Source organism: Octopus sinensis, linkage group LG3 (genome assembly GCF_006345805.1).
Source record: "Octopus sinensis linkage group LG3, ASM634580v1, whole genome shotgun sequence".
NCBI classification, from domain to species: domain Eukaryota; kingdom Metazoa; phylum Mollusca; class Cephalopoda; order Octopoda; family Octopodidae; genus Octopus; species Octopus sinensis.
The window spans coordinates 25,396,562-25,420,679 of NC_042999.1; the positions used below are offsets into that span (position 1 = coordinate 25,396,562).

The 24,118-nt window shown below is 34.7% G+C and overlaps 1 protein-coding gene across 4 annotated transcripts in view; it reads right to left on the bottom strand.

The window, feature by feature from the left end:
- LOC115209874 overlaps nucleotides 1-24,118 on the bottom strand; it is an 845,616-nt gene that overhangs the window by 117,164 nt on the left and 704,334 nt on the right. For 3 of the 4 annotated variants that reach the window (XR_004998167.1, XM_036500912.1, XM_036500913.1), the window contains exon 6: nucleotides 13,438-13,524. The gene's annotated coding sequence lies outside the window, so the exon portion shown is untranslated. Of the gene's footprint in view, nucleotides 1-13,437; nucleotides 13,525-17,598; nucleotides 17,601-18,375; nucleotides 18,387-24,118 lie in introns of those variants that run through there. The other variant, XM_036500914.1, reaches the window with a different exon arrangement.

Consider the following 24,118-nt stretch of genomic DNA (forward strand, 5'->3'; position numbering starts at 1 on the left):
GAACGGTAGTTTATAAAACGTACAACCTAAAAGAAAAAAAGAATTGTATCTTGTAAAAGTGAAATAATTGAAAGGTGTCTGGCACCTATTTGGAATAAAATCGTGTACGTTGGACGTGGTAGAAGAAGCACAGTTCGCTAATGAAAACACGGCAAAAGAGCTATCAACAAAAACACTAAAAATGAGGAAATTAGTTTACTACCACTGTTATTGGGTAGAAGAACAGCAAAAGTTACCGTGGAGAAATACCAGCAGGATACGACGTACTTTGGATAGCAGCAGCCTTAACTTATCATATGGAAGAGATAATGTCGATTTTACAGAGGAAGAAGTAAGTGACCGAGAATTGGAAGGGACCGACCCTTGAGGTCGTGGTTCAAGCCACCCCTGAAGTATTTGAAGGCTGCCCGATAGGTTATTTATAGGGGAAGGGCTGAGTGTGAGTGTTGCAGCAGAGTGACCTATTCCTGAATGTAAAGAAGATAAAGATCTTGGTGGTGGATAAGCACAGGACAGACCAAGGTGACTTCACCGTAGACAGAGAGATGAATCAGGAAGTGGATGATATTGTGTACTTGGGATCCACAATCAACACCAGGGGATCAAGTACACAAGAGATACGGAGAAGGCTCGAGATAGCGAGGCAAGCGGTACAAGAATGGAAAACATCTGGAAGAGTCGTGGCGTGTCAATGATGTTGAAGATAAGGCTACTTCGGGCTGCCACTTTCTCTATTCCGACGTATGGCTGCGAATTCGTGGACAATGTTAAGGGCTGACGAGAAGAGAGTGAGCGCTTTTGAAATGTGGTGTTACCGCAGAATCCTTAGAGTGTCGTGAACGGAGAGAAGGACGAGCAACTGGTTACTAGAAAAGCTCGGTTGTGAGATGACGCTTCGGCGAAACATCATGAAGCGGAAGCTATGGTTCTTTGGCCACGTCATGCGCCGGGATGGACTTGAACGAACGCTTATAAATGGCAAGGTGAACGGTAGGCCACCCTTTGCTGAAAGACATCGCAGCCACAGGATTGTCTTTATTCTCAGCTGTCCATGGGGTAGAGGTCAGAAGAGGGTGGCAAGACATCTCGATGACCACAGCATCGCATAGTGCGACACCTGACTAGGATGATGATGATATATATATACATACATTATATGTATATCATCGCCATGATAGATCGTTAGCCACTACACACATTTTTCTCTCCTTTTTATCTCCTTGTTTCTCTCCTTTTTTTGTGTCACTTTCTGTAGAAGAGCGTAGGCTTGAAACGTAAAATACTTTTTCTATTCCTGAGAGTTATACTAATACATCTGTTTGTTTTGTATACCACTGTCTTCGTCTTTTGTTGTTTTGTTTCGTAAATTCTCCCTATATATATATATATATACCTACATAAATTAATTTCTGCATCTGTATATATATATATACATGATTTGGTTATAAAGATTCAATAGGATCAAAGAACATCATCACATAGAACGAACGGCGGAATGGCTTGATACGATAACACAGAGCTCGTAGTCAGGTAAACAACATTGAATACATCAGGTGTTGCGAGGATATTGTAGCTATACGTGTACCAAATCCGACCTAAGCCGTAGATCTGACTCTTGGGTTGGCCCTTGGTGTGGTAAAATTTGAAACAGGCTAGATTTTAAAACAGGTGATATGTTTTACATTAACCTTGACAGATCCAACGCCTGCTGGATCAGTGGTTGATACAAAATTAACATTCAACTATTAATATAGAGGAAAATAGAATTAGGTGTGGCCTAAAAAAGGCAAATTTGAAATAGAGATTACAAACACACGTTATCTAAATTGAACTTATCTAAATTAGTTTAGGATGCTTCACTGGCGTCGAAAAAACGTAAGAATCACAGACAAGTTGTAGCCATAGGTAAATTAAAAGGTCACCTAACCGAACAGAAAAGTTCTCGGTTTAAAATCTGATTGAAGGGGTTCATTCCAAAGAAGAAAACATAAAACTGTCATCACCCTTCTTCGTATTTAACTTAAGTGCAGTAGATACACGTACACACATGCGTGGGTTGCATATAGACATATACATATACACACATGTATATGCATATACATATGCATATACCCACAGATTCCCATATACAAACACACATACTTATGCACATAAACATATATATATATATACATATACACATACATACGTACACGTACATATACATACAGACATGCATATGCAGATACACACAAGTATATACACATGCACACACATGTATGTATGTATAATAAAATGCATTAATAAAATTCTACCGAAACAGCTGACGTAAATTGTAAACGCCATTTGTGTTTACTTTTACACCCACATGCACACACGCACACACACATATATATACTATATATATGTAAATATGTATTGTATATAAAAACAAATATATACATATATACAGGTACATATACAGGCATAACCGACTATCAATGGCTTTCATTTCAAAGTCATTAAAACCTACCTCTTTATTATTTGCATTCTATTTCTTATCAAGCACGTCCAGTGTGGAGGTACATGACCTAGTGGTTAGAGCAGCGGACTCGCGGTCGAGGGATCGTGGGTTCCAATCTCAGACCGGACAATGTGTGTTTATGAGCGAAACACCTAAGCTTCACGCGGCTCCAGCAGAAGGTAATGGCGAAACTTCTGCTGATTCTTTCGCCACAACTTTCTCTCACTCTTTCCTCCTGCATGTTGCAGCTCACCTGCGACGGACCGGCGTCCCGTCCAGGTGGGGAATCTGTACGCCAAGAAACGGGGAAACCGGCCCTTATGAGCCAGGCATGGCTCGAGAAGGAACAAACAAACAACAAACAACCACTTCCAGGCTGTTGAGCTATGAATATATACCACAATGTATTTTTGGAAGCGACTACTACCAACACACCAATATTAACATCATCCAGCTACACTTATGAGCGTAATGTAAAATTTCTAACTTAGACACCTATTATGACACCAGATGAGGTTTCTTCTGCATTGTGGGCTGCATTCAATTTTATTATATCGGTCCCTACCCACTATGCGTCAGTGCAGAAGTATGCCGAAACGATCATCGTGATAAATAAAGTTACTAGTACATTTTGTCGTCCGTAGCATTCATTTAGAATATACTCAACATGCACCGAGGTATTCCTAACGTAGGTCCAACCAACAAACTCCTTTAACCGCGGATGACTTATTGTAGCCTTAAGTGGGGAACGTAATCTCTCGGTACACTACTAGGGACATACCGGAAATAAGGCTTGGAGGTTGAATTTTTAAAATTTCATATCTAAACATTAGTTTTGATTATATATATATAAGTGTGTGTGTGTGTGTGAGTGTGTGTTTGTGTGTGTGTATGTAGATAAATATATATATATATACATATATATATATATATATATATAACTTATATACTATGTGCGATGGGCAAATTGTCGCCATTTTATATTTTTAATTTCGCACGTGCGCATGTTTGTTTTTGATTTTGACGACTACACAGTATAGCAGGGTCGGTTGGACACCGTCTGTCAGAAAAATAGGACCATGACGCAATTCACTCTGCCAGCAATTTGGAAACACATGCTGTACTGCTTGGCATTGGCACCGGACGCTCCAGTACGAATATTTCATAGCGTTTGGGTGCAGAAAGATTTGGATGATTTTAATGATGATTACGAAGGAGCGGCAGTTAGGAAAACTCACTGATCGTTCTGATCAATACAGAACTCCTGCATTTTTGGTGAGATCTAGGGCATTATTGACATCGATCCCTCTATGTTAATCAGGTCCATCGCTAGGGATATGGGAGTTTCTGAGATTGTTATCAGGCAGGTAGTGCATGAAGACATTCGGTATTCCTCATACATGATGAAAAAGGACCAACTTTTATCCCAAGCCATCTAGGACAAAAGAAAATACCGCGCTACGAAGCCTTTGAACAAACTCAAGCATCCCCTCCAATCGAACGTGCCTTGGTTTTTCTTAGACGAGAAAAATTTCTGCCAGGATCAGATAGTGAATACGCAGAACAACCGTTGGCTTGTCGTGTTCCCAAAACACGTACCAAGAGTAATAAACATCAAACGTCCAGCTAGCATTATGGTGTTTGGAGTGGTCACTAGTGATGGCGAAGCTATGCCTCCATTTATCTTCCCACACGGCCTCAAACTAAACGTGGAGGCCTACATCAATTGCCGAGAAGATGTAGTGCTGCTTTGGGATATGAGGGTGGCTGCTGGTAGTGGGACTGAACCCAGATCCAAGTGGTTAGGAAGCAAGATTCTTAACACACAGCTACGCCTGTACCTGTGTATGTGTGTGTTTGTGTGTATCTCTGCGAGTGACTGTAATAGATATGTATGTATGTACACACACACACACACAAACACATATATATCTGTGTTCATGTTCCTCTGTGCGTGTTTATGTGTATGTGTAAAGCATTTAAATAATTACAGACAATATATTAGATATATTATCATATGTAACAGAGTTATGAGACTCGATACGTTAGACAAAATGATAAAAATTCTCTTTATGAAGAACAATGTGCAAAATAACCTAGTCCAATTTGATTTTAGTTTTTAGAGTAAAAAGTAATTTTACTGGGAAGCATCTGTATTTGTAGAAAGACAGGAAAATTATTCAGTTGATAAAATTTAAGCAACACTCTGGCGCACTGGGGATCCAGTTTCATAGATATTCAAGTGGGTATTGAATTTATATTTCAGCTGGCATTTTTCTTTGAAGGAAAAAATACTTAAAAGAAAAATTCTGTTATCGTATGTGGATGCAGTCTACATATATATTTATTACTCTATTCTTTGCCTTTAAGAGATGGTATTGCTTTTGTTAAGTATTTTCCATAGAGATAACATAATGTGAAATATACCATTCTTTAGATTTATATATGCATATATATATATATATATTATATATATATATATATATTATATATATATTATATATATATGTATATATAAAGAGAGAGAGAGAGAGATACATATATATATATATACATATATATATATATATATATAAAGAGAGAGAGAGAGATACATATATATATATATATATATATATAATATACATATATAAATATATATATATAATATATATATATATATATATATACATATATAAATATATATAATATATATATATATATATATATATATATATATATATATATATATATATATATATACAATATAATATATATATATATATATATATATATTTATACATATATGGCTACCAAGGTGTACGTATGCCGCTATATGTATATAAAAAAGAATACAAAAAGTGGGACAAGAACGCAAGACATCCAGACATGATAAAACAAAGGAACAAGAAAAAAAAAGCACGGAGAAATGGCACACAAACACAAATGCAAATAAAAGGACATTAACAACACATCACCTTAATTTAATTCGTCCTTAATCGAAAGACACCTGTTGTTAATGTCCTGTTATTTGCATTTGTATTTCTCTACCATTTCTCCGTTTTTTTCGTCCTTGTTTTCGTATACATTCGCTGCTTTCTTCCAAGGAATCTAGCGTTCTTAACTTAGATTTTCCTTGGGGCTGGTCAGATTGGAACAATCTCTAGTATAACCTGTTGAAATTGCAAAGATAATCTGGAACTCGACTGACGAAAGAAAACTCCAGATGACCCGTCCTTGTTTTTTCTTGTCGCTTTATTGTATCATCTGTCTGGATGTTTATATATATATAATATAAAGATTTAAAGACGTACTCATACATATACATATTGCGTGTCTGTAGGGAGAGAGAGAGAGAGAGAGAGAGAGAGAAAGAGAGTCAGACAGACAGACAGACAGACAGAGAGAAGAGAGAGAGAGAGAGAGAGAGAGAGAGAGAAAGAGAGAGATGGAATTTTTTTTGAAATAAGTGTATTTTGTATATTAAATAATATTGCAGTTTACCTAAGATGGCCGATTTATTTCATGTTGGATATTCAAGAAAGATGAAACCCAAACTCTCCATAGTATTTCATATATTTTTCATTATAAAGAAAATATTTATTCTCTATTTCAATACATTGCGATCTTTTATTTTAAATAAGTGTGATATATATTCCGTATATGTATTGTCTATATTTAAATGTTTTGTATACATTCATATTAAATACGTGCTGTGGGGTTTTTCATATGTGTATATAAATTTTGAAAAGCGGCATGAATTCTTATCGTATATTCGATGCAATTTTGTGTTTGTTTCTATTGTTATTGCTAGATTTTTTGAGGTCGCGCTTCTCCTATTAACTATGCAATATAGAATGTTACTTCAATATCTTTTATATTTATCAATTCAGATCTGTATCTTTTGTTTGAAATTTTTAATTTTATAAAATGAAATTATATACCGTATAATTTTGCAGGAGATTCTAAGAAGATAATATGAAACTGGGCGACGACATATATATATGTATATATATATATATATATATATATACACCACACACATTCACACTCACACACACACACACACACGTATGGATATATATCTGTGTTTGTGAATATATGTGTGCTTGTGTGTATAAACATACATACGCACACCTGCATATTTGTATTTCTTAGGTTGCCCAAAAATCCGTTCGGTTTTTGTCAACACTATACTTGAAACACTTTAACAAGTAGTGAAATTCATTTTGTCCTTGCACCTGCGCACTCAAGTTGCATATTGTGTGCTTGGGTTCACCGTGAAAATGTGGAACCAAAGCGAATATTATCGACATCTCATGCATGTTTATATTTTAAATATGGTAAGAAAGCCGAGGAAACTTGCAGGAAGATATGCGGTATGCATGAAAGATGCTTTTACGGAAAGTGTGTGGCAGAAGTGCTTTCCAAGATTTCGGTCGGGAAATTTTTCGACTCAAGATGAACCTCACTCTGTCCGGCCAACTTAGATTAGTGATATCAGCACCCGCTATACGACCAGGATAGTCGCAGATCCCACCCCGTCCCAAGTATCCAAATCGAGTGTTGGGAACCAGCTGGTCAATTAAGTTACGCCAGCAGGTGTGATATTTAGGCCTCACATTATTTGAATGAGGCTAACCTCACCCAACGAATTCCCATCCAGGATTCCTTGTGGAAACGTGAAGAAAACGATCCGTTTCACAAGAGAATTGTGGTAGGGGACGAGAAATGGATCGTCTATAACAATGTGAAGCGCAAATGATCGATCATAGTTGAAGCGCGACGACTCAGCACCAACCATCTCCCAAGTAGGACTTCACCTGAAGAAGGTTATACTTTCAATTTGTTGATTCGTCCCAACGACAGGTCTCAGTTCGGATGTCAACTGTGACCAGCTGGACGAATTAAACGCAGCGATCTACCAGAAGCGCACAGTACTTGCTAATCGTAAGGGCATTGCCTTTCATCACGAGAATGCCTGGCCGCACACTTCTTTTCAGGAGCGACAGAGGTTGATGGAACAAAGCGGTAATCATAACCTTTGATTGAATGAATCGCTTTGTGTGTCCTATTTTAGCATAAAAAGGTGAACGAAGTTTTTAGCCCGCCCAGCATACAAACACAAACGGACATTCATATATACATACATACATACATATATTTATACATTACACACACACACACGCACACATACATGCACACACACACACACACACACACACACACACACACACACACACACAGAGTGTATTGCTGCTTAGTTCCATAGTCAGCCTTATTCGGGGAGACAGAAGGTGCATGACAGTCCAGCCATGAACTTTAAATCTGGTGGGGGCGGATTTTCATCGTTACATTATCTTATATGTGTCCTTCCTTTTTCGTAAAATGGTAGGGTGTAATAATATGCAGGAATGTGGCTGCTGCTTCTCGCAAGGCAAGCGACCACATAAAAGTGCATTCGTTGGATCGTATGCATGTGTGTGCGCTTGTTATACGAGTGAAGTTTCTCTCGAATAACTAAACGCTACGTCTACATATATTGAGCGCTCGTCTGCTGGTTTGTAGCCCTAACCTAATACATATCCCAGGCTCGCGCACTCAGGTACGCACACACACACACACCAACACACACCAACACACAGATACACACACAAAACACACACACACACACACACTCACTCATATACAAATACATAGCTTTGTATCTTATCAAGCATGTAAAAGAATGCAAACATTTGAATGAACATTCTTGCGTGTAATAAGACTACCAAATATCTATAAACCATGTGTCGTCACAGATATCAATGCTGTGTTAAATCAAGTGATAACTGAACTATATAACGAGGTGGCTGTGAGATGATTCACTGGGATATCATGCTGATAGCAGCATGATAACAACATGTACAAATGGAAAGGTTAATGTCGCGCTGAAATATATTGTTCCAGCTGGAAAACTTTCTTCCAAAATGTTGCTGTTTTTTGTTGTTCTTTAATTCCATGTCAATAACTTTTTGAGCAGACGTATGGTTAATGCTGTTACAGACACAAGGTTTCTCAGACATAATATATATTTCTTTACTGCCCACAAAGGGCTAAACACAGAGGGGACAAACAAGGACAAAGGGATTAAGTCGATTACATCGACCCCAGTGCGAAACTGGTACTTTATTTATCGACCCCGAAAGGATGAAAAGCAAAGTTGACCTCGGCGGAATTTGAACTCAGAACGTAACGACAGACGAAATACCTATTTCTTTACTACCCACAAGGGGCTAAACACAGAGAGGACAATCAAGGACAGACAAACGGATTAAGTCAATTATATCGACCCCAGTGCGTAACTGGTACTTATTTAATCGACCCCGAAAGGATGAAAGGCAAAGTTGACCTCGGCGGAATTTGAACTCAGAATGTAACGACAGACGAAATACCACTAAGCATTTCGCCCGGCGCGTTAACGTGTCTGCCAGCTCGCCGCCTTATGTCTCAGACATAATATAGCTTGGACTACAGTATCAAATGTGTCTTGACTTCATTATTTCTCTAAACAGTGGTGTCTAATGTGAGTAAAATTTCGCAACTCTTTCTGACAGTCGAGCACCTATACAGAGGTTGCCTCGCTAGGTTGTTACCTTGGTTTCCCATCTGCCAGTCCTAATTGGTCATATCTAGCAAAAACGTTCCAAGACCGAAGTGGAGAAGAGTTCCGTGCCAACCGCGGTCGAGCACGGGTCAGTCGGTCCTAAGGAGCGGGCGAAAGCTTCCACGAAAGGCGCCGGATCCGTCGAACGAAGACAACGTAGCGTTATATATCATAGTCTTACTAGCAGTGTCGCCCGGCGTTGCTCGTGTTTGTAAGGGAAATAACTATATAAGCATTTTTAGAGATGTAAAGTATAATAGCCATCTCAATATGGCTAACCACAAAGGGGGGGTATTACTGTAGCTTTTTTACGTTCTGAGATTTAATAATAAATTTTTAGAGAGTTACTTCCCTTATATATGCCAAAAATGCATTAAAAATGGAAAAAAATGACGGTAATTTTTTTTTTAAATCGTAGACTCATCGTAGACGCGCGCTAATACCCAGAAGGGCTCGATATGAATCACGATTATAAGATACCCGGTTTTGGTTAAACTGCACCGCAAAATGTGGGAGTAGTTAGGAATCTAAATCGTAGGAGACAGACAGCACACAACCTCACGTTTATATATAAAGATATTTTGTAATGTACAATTTATATTTTAGACGGTTCGTCATCATTTGAGGAAGACCTGCACACTATCTCTAACATGATGAGGATATTTCGTCGACTCGCATATCTGCTGTTTTTATTTAACCCCAGGTCACCCCTAGTGCGGCTAATCTATAATCAAAATATGCCAGCAGTGTCCCTCTCGTGTTCTTGTATATCTGTAATTACATACTACGATGTATCCATCTGTATTAAAGACAGCTATATGTCATTAGAGAAAGGTTTCATAGTTTTATCAATCAAACGTCCCAGTAAAGCAACACTTGACCCTGAAAAGCAACGACTAAAATTTTCGCCATATTTTGCTTTTTTTTCGTAAAGGTAAGAAAGATGCTGCTGCTTACAAAGAAATACGTGAAGTTTATGGTGTTGATTGCATAAAAGAGCGCACGTGTCTGAAATGGTTTGAAAATTCCTTTCTGGAGGTTTTTCAATCAAAGATGACCAACGTTCTGGTCTCCCTACTGAAGTTAATGATGACCGAATCAAAGCCATATTTGAATTTGATTGTCATATATTTGTGCAAGAAAGTGCAGAGAGTTTAAATATATCACACACATCACTTGAAAATCACTTAAAATGTCTTGGACTAGTTACGAAGCTCGATATGTGGTTTTCACATAATTTGAAAGACATTCACTTAACATAACAAATCAATATTTGCGATATGTATCTCAAATGGAATGAAATCGACCTTTTTTTGAAAGGAATCATCACTGGTGATGAAAAATGGATTGTCTACAATAACATCAATCGAAAGCAATCATGGTCGAAGCGTAATGAATCAGCACAGACCACATAGAAAGCTGAATTGCATCAAAAAAGGTCATGCTGTCACTTTAGTGGGATTACCAAGGTGTTGTGTATTTAGTGCTGCTTCCAAAGAACCAAATGACCAATTCAGATGTTTACTGTGAACGACTAATGAAAATGGCGGAAGCAATTAAAGAAAAACGGCCAGAATTGGCAAATCGTAAAGAAATCGTGTTCCACCATGACAACGCTAGACTACGCACGTCTTTCTAACTCGTGAAAAATTATTGGAGCTTGGTTGGAAAGTGAGGTTACATCCACCACATAGGCTTGACCTTGCACCATTAGAATACCATTTATTTCGATTTTTGCAAAACTTTTCAATAACGAAATCGCACTTGCTTCAGTGTTTGCCTGATAAGGATCAGAAGTTCTATGAGAGTGGAATCATGAAGTTGCTAGAAACATGGCAAAAGGTTATCGATCAAAATGGAAAATATATAACCGATTAAAGTTTATTTTTGTATGGAAAAACTGACTTTTATTTCACACTAAAAAACCGAAATTATTTTCTTGCCAACCCAATACACACACACACATACACACACAGACATACGCACACGCACATATATATGTTAGCAGTGTCATATACCTCTTTTGTGTGTGTAGTTAAACGATTGTAGCTACGGTATTAAGTCTGAGAGAGATCCCTTTAAAGACGTATAATGTTAAAAACAGTAATACCGAAGCTGATCTTGTTTAACAACATAGATTAAGTATGTGATATTGCTAATGTTTACACTATTGAGCTGCATTTAATACAAAATTTGATTTTATATATATACATACATATATATATATATATATATATATATATTATATATATATATATATATATATGTATGTGTGTGTGTGTGTGTGTGTGTGTGTGTGTGTGTGTGTGTGTGTATGTGTGTGTATGTGTACGTATGTGTGTGTGTGTGTTTGTGTGTAAATATATACATGTTTATCAGTGCATATCGAATAATTTCTCCTTAGTAAAGTTTACTATGTAAGAATGATCGATAAGTTAATAGATTTATCCCAGATATATTGGTAGTTATTTTCTTGGTATTCTTGGTAACTTTTCTGATTATATCGATGTTTAATATAAGCACAAGGCCACGTCTTTATAGCAATAGTTAAAAATCAATTCGCTCAACTCACTAATTTAATATTTGTATATTTGAAATTAATCTCCGCATCGAAGACTAAGCAAATATCTTATTCTATCCTTATAAAGATTAATGAAGCAAAGAAGTAAATCAAAATTTAAAATAATTGCATGTTCTTGTCTAATAAATCTTAGTTTGCTTCCATTAATTGAAAAATCGTGTTAATTGTTGCTAGATCCTTGAAAGTGAATTGCGTCTTTAATATTGGAAATCTTGAAAGCTGACATTAATATTCGACCTTCCTGCTCAGTATGGCATGTTTACATTGTAACACATAAGGTCATAACTTAAAATCAATGCATGATGATGCCATATGCTAAATTTATGATCGGATATAACTGAGAGGAAGGAATATTACCCTTATGTGTTTTTGAGATATATTTTACAAGATAACTATTGTTTAGATAAGTCATGGGAAAACTTTCTGAATGGCACGCCTCACAAAAAATTGCCTTGAATTTATATTAGGGATGAGGTCCTCTTGATGATGATCCACATATCGTGCGGCCTACTTCTCGAAAAGGTTTGCTATGCTTGGTTTATGTAACGAAGAAAGTTTTACTTATGTTTTTCACGTTTTCCCTTTACTTCGGGCAGATTTGCTATGTAACTTATGTCTTATTTTATTTTCACCAACTTTATTTTTGGTAACACATCTACTTTCAGGTTTCTTCGTAATACCGCTCTACAAATGATTGTCAATTTTTTTCAACTAAAAATATCTTTTTAAAAGTGTGCTTTTTATTATCTATCGTAATATGCTCTACCATTTCTCTTGATTGGAATAATTCTTAATTATCCGAAGATATATAACTATCCAATTGTCTCTCAGTATTTCTTTAGACGAATTTAAAGATGTTATTTTCAACCAACAAGTGTGCAGCATATACGGTATAACCATTTACTTGACCCTTATGAATTATCGACGCAGGGATGAATGGAAGTCCACTTGGGAGAGATTTCTTTTTGATGTTGTGTTGTTATTGTTGTTAATAAATCATCACATAAATTTGGATAACTCGTCAATATTTCATTCATTCCGTAATACAGATCGAAGGATTGTGTTAAAGCGAAATAGAAAATATAGCAGCCACCAGAAAAGCAGCTGTAAAAGAGTACGAAATGGTTTTGTCGCAGACGAACTATTAATTTTAGAATTTTAGTTTATAATTGAAATAGATTTCGAAATCCTCTGAGACCAAATCCAAGGACCAAATCGTGGTGTTAACCGAGTTACAAAAGATTTCATTCTATTAAGGGTACCCAAGGACAAAGAGGTGGTTTTAAACTGCATGAGAGTAGTGTTGATTACAGAATGACCAGGTGTTGCTGTTAAAAAGGAGAGGAATTTAATTTACAACCAAAAATAGTGAATGCTCTTCTGGCCCGTTCCAACAAATTGTTTGCCTATCAAATTTCAGCCACAAGGATTTAGGTGACGCATGGGTAAAGTAGGAGAAACAAACTCAATATCCATGCAATAGCAGTAAACCCCCAAAGCACAACCTTGCCGAACAAACTGTTCTTAAACACACATCCATAGGATAATCAGATTAGAAGTGGGGAAACAAAAAAGGAGACAGATTGACGATTAGATTTAGAATTTTGGCCTGAATTTTGGGAACTCTTAGAAAATATCTTTATCCTGTGTTCATATGAAACATGTTTATGATAGTCAGAACGATAATTGTCGTATTGGACTAGAATTACATTTTTAAAATTAAAACTAATAAGTAATTGGTTTACTTACGTTACTTTAGTCAGGATCAGCACAGATAAGTGACCTGGTTGGTATGCGTGGCAAAATTCTTAAGAACCAAGGAAACACGGAAATTATCTGTAAAGAAATGAAAAATCATGAAATATAATGCATGTTCTTGAGTATGCGTTTCTTCTGTTACTGTTAAATGAACGTTTAATGAGATTTACCGCAAACTGAAAAATATTTCATTTCTTGTTAGACACTTCGATCAAATCAACATTTTATTTTAATAACACTGTAATTAAGTTTCAAAAAAATCTGTCCAATGATTCCGTTTGCAGTAAAGAAATTTCCAAAATTTCCAAAATTCATTAGAATTGATATAGGAGTATTATTATAGGGTACTTTTAAAGAGCATCCTGGTGTAGTTTTGGTACAAGGTCACGCTAGAGAACAAAAAAGTAGTGAAGGAGATAAAATGAGTTGTCGTGTGATTAGTCAAATTAGTAGTAAATTTTCAAATTTATTACCTTTTATGGTGAAGGTCGAGGATAATTTTGCAAGACTGTAACCGGTATATATGCGTGTGCATGTATATATATATATACATACATATATATATATATATTATATATATATATATATATATATATATATATATATATATATATATATATATATATATATATATACATATATATACATATATATATATATGAACATACATACATACATGCATACATATATACACATATATATAAACATACACACACACACATATATATATATCACCGTGATCACCGTGACCGACCAGGCTATCAGATGTTGCTACACATCGCTGGTCACAATGCTCTTCGCATTGTTTTAGCCTTCAAATGACGCCACCCCGCTGGCTAAGCGAGCAGGCCAATATATATATATACACACACACACACATATATATAATTTTATTGGAAATGAATTCTCTCCATACTGCTCACGTTACACATCACTTCAACTTTTATGCAACTTTATTTCTTCGCCGTTTCTTGTGTCACAGTAATGTAATCTAGTTTAAATATCAAAGTTTGTTGAAACTATGAATTGTCTGCTTACATTATCAACAAATCGTATCATTCGAATATATTAGAGGGCAATTTTCGTATCTTTTCGGTTTGAACGGCAGTTTTTAACATAATTTCTAGGTAACTAAAAAATTTTAAACTTCGTATACTGGTAGAATGTGTTTATAAAACATCTTTTTCTCTTGGCTTTATTGAGAAAATTCTATAGTTTGTAAGATATTTGTTGTTTTTTCCTTCAATTTCTGCAATTTCAACCAATCACTGACGTCTATTGAGGTAAAAAAACATTCTGTGCCGTATGAATATGTCCCTCGTTTAAGAAACAGATTGGGTTTATTTACATTTGTGAAGAAAAAAAGATACCTCTCTCCCCACCCCTAACCCTAAACTAACTAACCCTAACTAACCCTTACTCTAAAAGAGATTGAAATGCAATAGATCGATACTAGGGTCATAATTATGGGTGACAAATTCATATGACACCGCTAGAAAAAACTGCCGTTCAAACCGAAAAGATCCCAATTTTCTTGGGAGAATTGTGTAGGCGCTCTAGTAGTAATCTCATGCTGCTATATAAGATAATACAAGATTTTGCTGTTTTACGTACTGAGTTCTTTTTCTCACATTCGTGTAACCAAACATATCAATCACACTCTCTGTCTCATGCATACATACACACACATATACATTCATACATACATACATGCATTATACATACACATGCATACAGCCATAAATACCTTCCTACCTACATACATACATGCACACACATATATATGTATATGCGCACATACGCATTTATAATTATGTGAATTTGGTTTCTAGGTATATGTTTATGTTTCTAAATATGTGATTATAGAGTTTTGAGAGTACTTGAGATATTTTGAAATTTTATACATGTTTCCTTTTAATTATTTTTTTATTAAAATATCATTAGATATACGACAAACGTTTTAATGAAAGCTTAACTTACATAGTTTGGTATCTTGCATGAATAGTAATGCATAACGTAAGATGGTATGAAATATATCAGGTAGGTGTTTATGCAACATTTGTAGACAAGCATAATGAATTATTTATGAATTTGCATACACATCAAACACACACACGTTTACATACAAGCGAACCCACATACATTACATACACCACGCACGCACACATTTAGGTATGTGTATGTATTGAAATGTAAATTAATACATATGTAAAAACTGTTATGTGTTTTAGAAAACTTAACATTTAAACTGTAGGGAAAACAAAACAAAATGTTTACGCTACAAATTTCACCTCTTCGTATATAGAATCGTTCTTATATATTGTTTCTTCATATTTAGTAGGTAAGCACATGTGAGTTGAGGCTGTTGGGTACTCTGTATTGGAATGTTGGGGGTTGATGCCCCTTCCATCGCGACACCAGAGCTCCAGTGTCATACACAAAACAGCACGGTCATCGTTGAGAAAAATGTTGCAACTCTGGGCCAAATGTTTCGTCCATACTCAATGTTCGTTCTTATTGCAATCCTCGTGCTCTCTGTAGTGTCAGATGCAATAGCTTGCTCTCTCAGCCGCTTCCAACAATTTTTCTGGCAACAGTTTAGTATCCTTCGCACCTAGTCATCTTCTGTTGCCTGAGTGATCAGGTGGATACAAACTAGGATTCGGATATACTGGTGAGTTTAATTTGCTTGACCATAAATATGCCGACAATGTGAATTCATTAAGGTTATGAAAAGTACTGTTATACAAATTTGTTTGACATTCTATGCTGAGTTCGACAACGTACAAACGATACTTGCTATAATCTACAACTCTCAGACGACAGCTATTATATTTCTGGGTTTCATAATAGTAGACTTAGGATTTATTGCCTTTCTTAGAGACATCAAACATATCTTAGAACATTTAGATCGGTTTTCATTACGAGAATATTGTAGAATATTCTCTCTCTCTACAATATTCTGTGTGTGTGTGTGAGTGTGTGTGAGTGTGTGTGTGTGTTTTTTTTTCTCTGTGTGTGTTCTGTGAATATGATGTAATATACATGTTGATATGTACATATATATATATATATATATATGTGTGTGCGTGTGTGTGTAGATATATATGTAGGAGTCGTTGTGTGGTAAGAAGCTTGCTTCCCAACCACATGGTTCTGGGTTCAGTCCCACTATATGGCACCTTGGGCAAGTGTCTTCTACTATAACCTTGTAAGTGCATTTAGTAGATGGAAACTAAAAGACGACCGTCATATACATATGTATGTATGCACACACAAACACACACACACACACACACACACACATATATATATATATTATATATATATATATATATATAATATATATATATATATACATATATATATATATATAAGTATTTATGTGTCTGAGTTTTTCCCCCCAACCTAACCTAGCGGTTCGGCAAAAGAGATCGTTAGAATAAGTACCGGACTTACAAAGAGTAAACCTTGGGGTCGATTTATTCCACTAAAAGGGCGATGCTCCATCATGGCCGCAGTCAAATGACTGAAACAAGTAAAATAGTGTAAAAGAGAGGAAAAGAGACTAAAAGAATATATATATATATATATATATATATATATATATATATTGTATAGAGGGCATTATTACACATAAATGCCTCACACTAAGAGGGACAAAGTCATTACTACCAATGGTAGTAATGACTTTGTCCCTCTTAGTGTGAGGCATTTATGTGTAATAATGCCCTCTATACAATATAGATATAATTAATTTGTTCAAAAGAAAAAAATTATTTTCGAATTCTTTTCTTTTATGAGGTTTTCACGCTAACTACCCGATAATTTCTTGTTAAGATCCCTTATTAAGAGATTATCCTTAATTGTTAAACTTATATATATATATATATATGTTCCGACCTGGAACATAGAGCTTCATCAGAGTGAAGAAAAATACATGCATAAAAGAAGAGGAGACTCGAGAAGAAAAGGAAATGCTTATTATATTAATTGTAGGTTACTCTTCACTCTTTACTCTTTTACTCTTTTACTTGTTTCAGTCATTTGACTGCGGCCATGCAGGAGCACCGCCTTTAATCGAGCAACTAGACCCCGGGACTTATTCTTTTGTAAGCCCAGTACTTATTTTATCGCTCTCTTTTGCCGAACCGCTAACTTACGGGGACATAAACACACCAGCATCGGTTGTCAGGCAATGCTAGGGAGACAAATACAGACACACAAACACACACACGCATATATATATACACATATATATGACGGGCTTCTTTCAGTTTCCGTCTACCAAATCCACTCACAAGGCTTTGGTCGGCCCGAGGCTATAGTAGAAAACACTTGCCCAAGGTGCCACGCAGTGGGACTGAACCCGGAACCATGTGGTTGGTAAACAAGCTACTGACCACACAGCCACTCCTAATATTCCCTCAATTTATTATTATTATTATTATTATGCCATTCGGTCTCAACTCTTCCCCCCCCTTCTCATCTAACCGCCCCCTATCATCTAACCTTCCCCCCGACTCCTACTACTCTTCAGTCTTTCATCTTTTCACCCCTACTCACTTTCCCTCCTCTCCTTCCTTCCCCCCTCTCACCCACTCATCTCATCTCCTCTCTCCCCTCCCCCTCATCTCTCCTCCGTACTCCTCCCCTCTCCCCCTTATCTCTCCTCCGTACTCCTCCCCTCTCCCCCTTATCTCTCTTCCCTCCTCCACTCCTCCCTCTCTCTTCTCTCCTCCTTTCACTCTCCCCACAATCCCCACTCTACCCAAACCCCCAGCCGATCCCACACCCCATCTCCCCTTTCACTCTCCCTACAACCCCCACTCTACCCCAACCCCCAGCCGAACCCACATGGGCTTTCCCCACCTCCCACCACACTACACTACACTACACTACACCATACGACATTACACATCACATCACATCATACATACATACACACGTCCAGAACTTTCATACGCACATACATACTCTCTCATACGCACACGCACCCTTATGTTGGGTCGAGGTCATTTGACCTTGTTATCTCCACTACTATCTCTCTTGCGTCTAACGTCTGATCTGTGACTTCTGGCCGAAATCAGACAGCCATGTTAAATCGTCAGCTCCTGCACGCCTTCTTTTTCTCTCCTTGTTTCTCTCCGTGTTTATTTTCTATGTATCTTTCTGTTGAAGAGCGTAGGCTCGAAACGTAAAAGACTTGTTTTATTTCTATTTCTGAGCGGCATACTAATACAATTGTTTGTTTGTACTCCACCTGCCTTCGTCTTTTGTTTATTTTCGTAAGCTTCCCGTTATATATATATATATATATAGATATATATATATATATATATATTATATATATATATATATATATATATGTAAATTAAATTAGTGATAAAACCACTATTAGGCAAATCAAATAATGAAAAACATAAACCAAAACATAAAAATAAACATGATTAACATAATATACAAAGTATATAAAATTTAAAATTTATATATTTTATATATTTTGTATATTATATCAATTATGTTTGTTTTTTTGCGTTGGTTTATGTTTTTCATTGTTTATTTGCCTAATAGTGGTGTTATCACTAAGTTAATTTATATATATACCGTTAAATTGGATTTAATCCTAAATCTAATTTTTCCCTGTAAGTTTGGATTGACACCCTATTATTATTATTATTATTATTATTATTATTATTATATTATTATTATATATATATATATATATATATATATATATATATATATATATATATATATATATATATATGTATATATATGTATGTATATATATAAAAAGTTAGTAGAGTTAGAGGCTGGAATAACCGTCTAAGGGATAATTACCTATGTTAACTCTGGTCACGCATATGCAAGCAATAATATGCTCATATGTTACAGGTAATGACAAAGATGAACAGAGTTTATCAGGAATCAAATTTAAAGTAAACAGAACCTGGAGAAATATTGATCAACATCAATTGGCTTACATCAACTATTATTTTAAAATTCAATACAAAAAGACTGCATTCCATCTAACAGCTGTTTCTGCTTCCAATGTCATATGTTACTGCCACTGAAAATTCTAAAAATAATATTCATCATATTTGGTAATACATCCGATTTGGGGAACATAGAGCTTCATCAGAGTGAAGAAAAATACATGCATAAAAGTAGAGAAAAGGAAAGAAGAGGAAAAAGAAAGGCTAAATATTTCAAAATCATATCATTTTGCTTATGTGTCGCTTTGGGACGTTGAGTAGTTAAAATTAAAATAGTTATTGTGGATTGATTTTTCTATGGGGGTAATAGGGTGGATAAGTAATAAAGTGGTACGCCAATGGGCTTCAACAAAGAGAGAGAGTGAGAGTGTCATAATGCTTTGAAGTAATCACAATAGTTCTTAATACTAATTAATATTTTATCACAATAAAATGCCCAACAAGTAATTTAAGTTATTTACTTATTGATATGGTGTAAAGTCCAACCACCTATTGACTGTAATGGGATTAACCAAGGTTCAGCGTTCGATTATAACTAGACAGGTAAATTTAAAAACAAAGGGCAAGCTATTAAGACCGTTATACGGGTTGATATAAATAAATAAATAAATAAATAAAAGTATGGAAAAGTAGTATATGTAGTAAGTGGCCGAAAACCGCTTAGGACATTGTATGTAAAAAAAGTTCAGAAGGTAGACTTTATATTATAATTTTCCCAATTTAAGTCACTTGCCTTGTCATTACCTCCCCTTAACCGTAATTTTCACCTTTATCACCCATGCTATTTTTTTCCTACCAATTAATTCCCTTCTTTGTCTACTAATTTCACATTCCTATTTTTTAAAGCTTTTGAACCATTCCCCCCTCCACTGCCTTAATTCCTAATTGTCCAAATAGATATCTCTCTATGTTTTAATGATACTGCTGGAATTGTTCATTCCTTCGCATTGCACCTGTTTACATGCTTTTTTTTTATTTAATTTATATATATATATATATAATATATATATATATATATATATATATATATACATATATATATATGTATGTATGGATATGTATGTATACGTGTTTGTCTGTCTTTCTTTATGGATGTATGTATGTGCCTATGCATGTATATATATATATATATATATATATATATATATATATATACACACATATACATATACATTTATATACGTATAAGAGGGAATTTTACCACTATGTGGAAACCCTTATGGTAGAAGAAGATCTGCTATGGTCTTAACCATTAAGAATTGTTCTCTAGAAAATTTAGCAAACACCAGTAACTAAGCGAGCAAGACCAATGAAAAGTAACAAAATATAGATTAATCATAAACAAATGTTTTACTATCAACAAATTACGTAATTTTACTTACATAATTTAACAGTAGATCTTCAGTATGATCGTCTATACAAATATAATCTGGTGTTTGCTAGCAGATCTTGTTCTAGTATAAGGGTTTCCACATAGTGGTAAAATTCCCTCTTATATGTATGTAATGCTATTTACTGAACCTCAGTTTTTTATATGCTAAACCACTGGTGTTAAATTGATGTTATCAAATTAATATCCAATTTTTACCCTCATTTCAATTTTACTTTTAAATCATATGCATATACATATACATACATACATACATACATACATACATACATACATACATACATACATATATATATATTGGTAAAAACGGTAAAATAACAAAAGAAAGAAAGAGACCTCAATATTATGTAACTAGAGGAAATTTATCTGTAAAATAATATGTGACAATTATTCAATGGCCAGATAACCGAAGAGATGGAGTTGTGGATTTCCACCTCGGCATCCGAAACTCAGAGCTTTATCTTGGTTATTGAATAATTGTAACATACCATATATATATATATAGTATATATATATATATATATATATAATTTCAACAATTGAGGGTAAAATTAATTAATTATTAATCAATTTCACCAAGTATTCAGTATGCAAAGGGACCATTTAAGGCGAATTCAAATTATTACATTATATAAAAGGGCTTAGTAAAATAAATTACTTTGCCGCATACTGAACTCATTAGAAATAGTAGCTAAAAAAACTTTTGTAAAACTATTTCTAATACTTAAAGAAAACCTCTCTCATATAGTGTTTGCTCAATTCAACTCACGAAAGTATGGGGGTAAAGACATTAAAAATCAAATGCAAAGGTTATTTGAGAACGTACGTTTCAAGATTAGTCAACTCGACATTTCTATCATCAGCTCAGAACTCCTTGGTTTGGATTTGAAAACACTGAAAGTGGGAGCATACCCTTTCGGCTTCTTATCGCTTCTGAAGATCTGCTCGAAACTAACAGTGCCAGCAAACTCAAATATGCAAGCGAAGAATTTCTGCTCTCCCCTTTCCACCAGCGTGGGTTAAAAGTTCTCAAATAACCTTTGCATTTGATTTTTTAATGTCTTTACCCCCATACTTTCGTGAGTTGAATTGAGCAAACACTATATGAGAGAGGTTTTCTTTAAGTATTAGAAATAGTTTTAAAAAAGTTTTTTTTAGCTACTATTTCTAATGAGTTCAGTATGCGGCAAAGTAATTTATTTTACTAAGCCCTTTTATATAATGTAATAATTTGAATTCGCCTTAAATGGTCCCTTTGCATACTGAATACTTGGTGAAATTGATTAATAAGTAATTAATTTTACCCTCAATTGTTGAAATTATAATTCATCTCTCTCTATTTAATGCCTCGGATTTTACCGAAAAAAGCATAGTGTTTACTGATTTTAACCCACGCTGGTGGAAAGGGGAGAGCAGAAATTCTTCGCTTGCATATTTGTGTTTGCTGGCACTGTTAGTTTCGAGCAGATCTTCAGAAGCGATAAGAAGCCGGAAGGGTATGCTCCCACTTTCAGTGTTTTCAAATCCAAACCAAGGAGTTCTGAGCTGATGATAGAAATGTCGAGTTGACTAATCTTGAAACGTACGTTCTCAAATAACCTTTGCATTTGATTTTTTAATGTCTTTACCCCCATACTTTCGTGAGTTGAATTGAGCAAACACTATATGAGAGAGGTTTTCTTTAAGTATTAGAAATAGTTTTAAAAAAGTTTTTTTTAGCTACTATTTCTAATGAGTTCAGTATGCAGCAAAGTAATTTATTTTACTAGCCCTTTTATTTTATAAATAATATATATATATATATATATATATATATATAGATACATACATAAATGTAGTTAAGTATGTATAGTCAAGCATAGTCACCTGCACAGATGAATCTGAACTATGTGAAGCTGAATTAATATATTATTAGAAACTCAAATAACTTTGTTTCTGTGTGTGTACGCGCGTGTGTATGTATATACATGTGTATGTATGAAAGTTTGGCCCAAGTCTTAGGTTCGATTCAATGGGGTGTGAAAATATATTGGTTTCAAAGTATAAACCATTTAGTTGGTTGAACAGCTGAAATACATTTTACTGGAGAGTCCATTCATATATGCATGTATGTACATACACATAGTATATAGGCATGGATGTATATGTATATATTTATATATAAATGTGTGTAGTATATATACACACATACATACATATATTACGTATATATATATATATATATATATATATTATATATATATATATATATATATATATATATATACATATATTATATTATATATATATTATATTTATATATAAATATATATATATATATATATATATATTATATATATATATATGAAGCAATTTATAAGTAAGGGCAAAAGAAAAATGTCTAATGCCAAAATATGCCGAAAATAGACAAACGTCAATAACCATGTAATCTATCACTACAAGCATGTAATTCGAATAAAGCCGACAGAAATTTCTAAAAAATTTCGTTATTACCATATCGGACCCGATTTCAGAGTTAGTTCGTAAGAACCTTCCCTTCATCAGTGATACATGCGGCAAAGTCATGAGCACATTTAAGTACCCCAAATATATCCAAAATAGAAATTCTCTAGCACACCTCGAGACACGTGCGATTCGAAATAAAAACTCTCATAAAGTGAGATTCTGGAAGTGAAGACTTAAATTAACATCTTATATAGGATAAAATTCTTCGTAAAAAATTCCATCAATGGCCGGCATATTAAAAAATACCTTTAAAGGTTAAATTTATAAAATAATTTTACTTACAAATTGTTTTATAAATTTAACCTTTAAAGGTATTTTTTAATATGCTGGCCATTGATAGAATTTTTTACGAAAAATTTTATCCTATATAAGATATATATATATATTATATATATATAATATATATATATATATATATATATATTATATATATATATATATATATATACATGTGTGCATATGACTGTGTGAGTATCTATACGTGTGTGTATCTATGCACGTGTATATATTTCTGTTTAACCTGTGTGAGGCATTGTTTTCTTCAACCAAAGTCACTTTAGGATATATTTGGGATCCGGGTTGTTAGTAATACAAGATGCACCGCTATGCAGTCGAACATGTAACCACGCATGTTGAAGCTGACTAGTCACCAGGCAGCCACGGCTGTTTATTGCCTTTCTCTATAAAATTTCCATAGTTCCGGCACTATGTGACATTTGCCTAGATACTATTTCATAAAAATCCTATAACATCTCAATGTTCACTACCCGAATAAAGG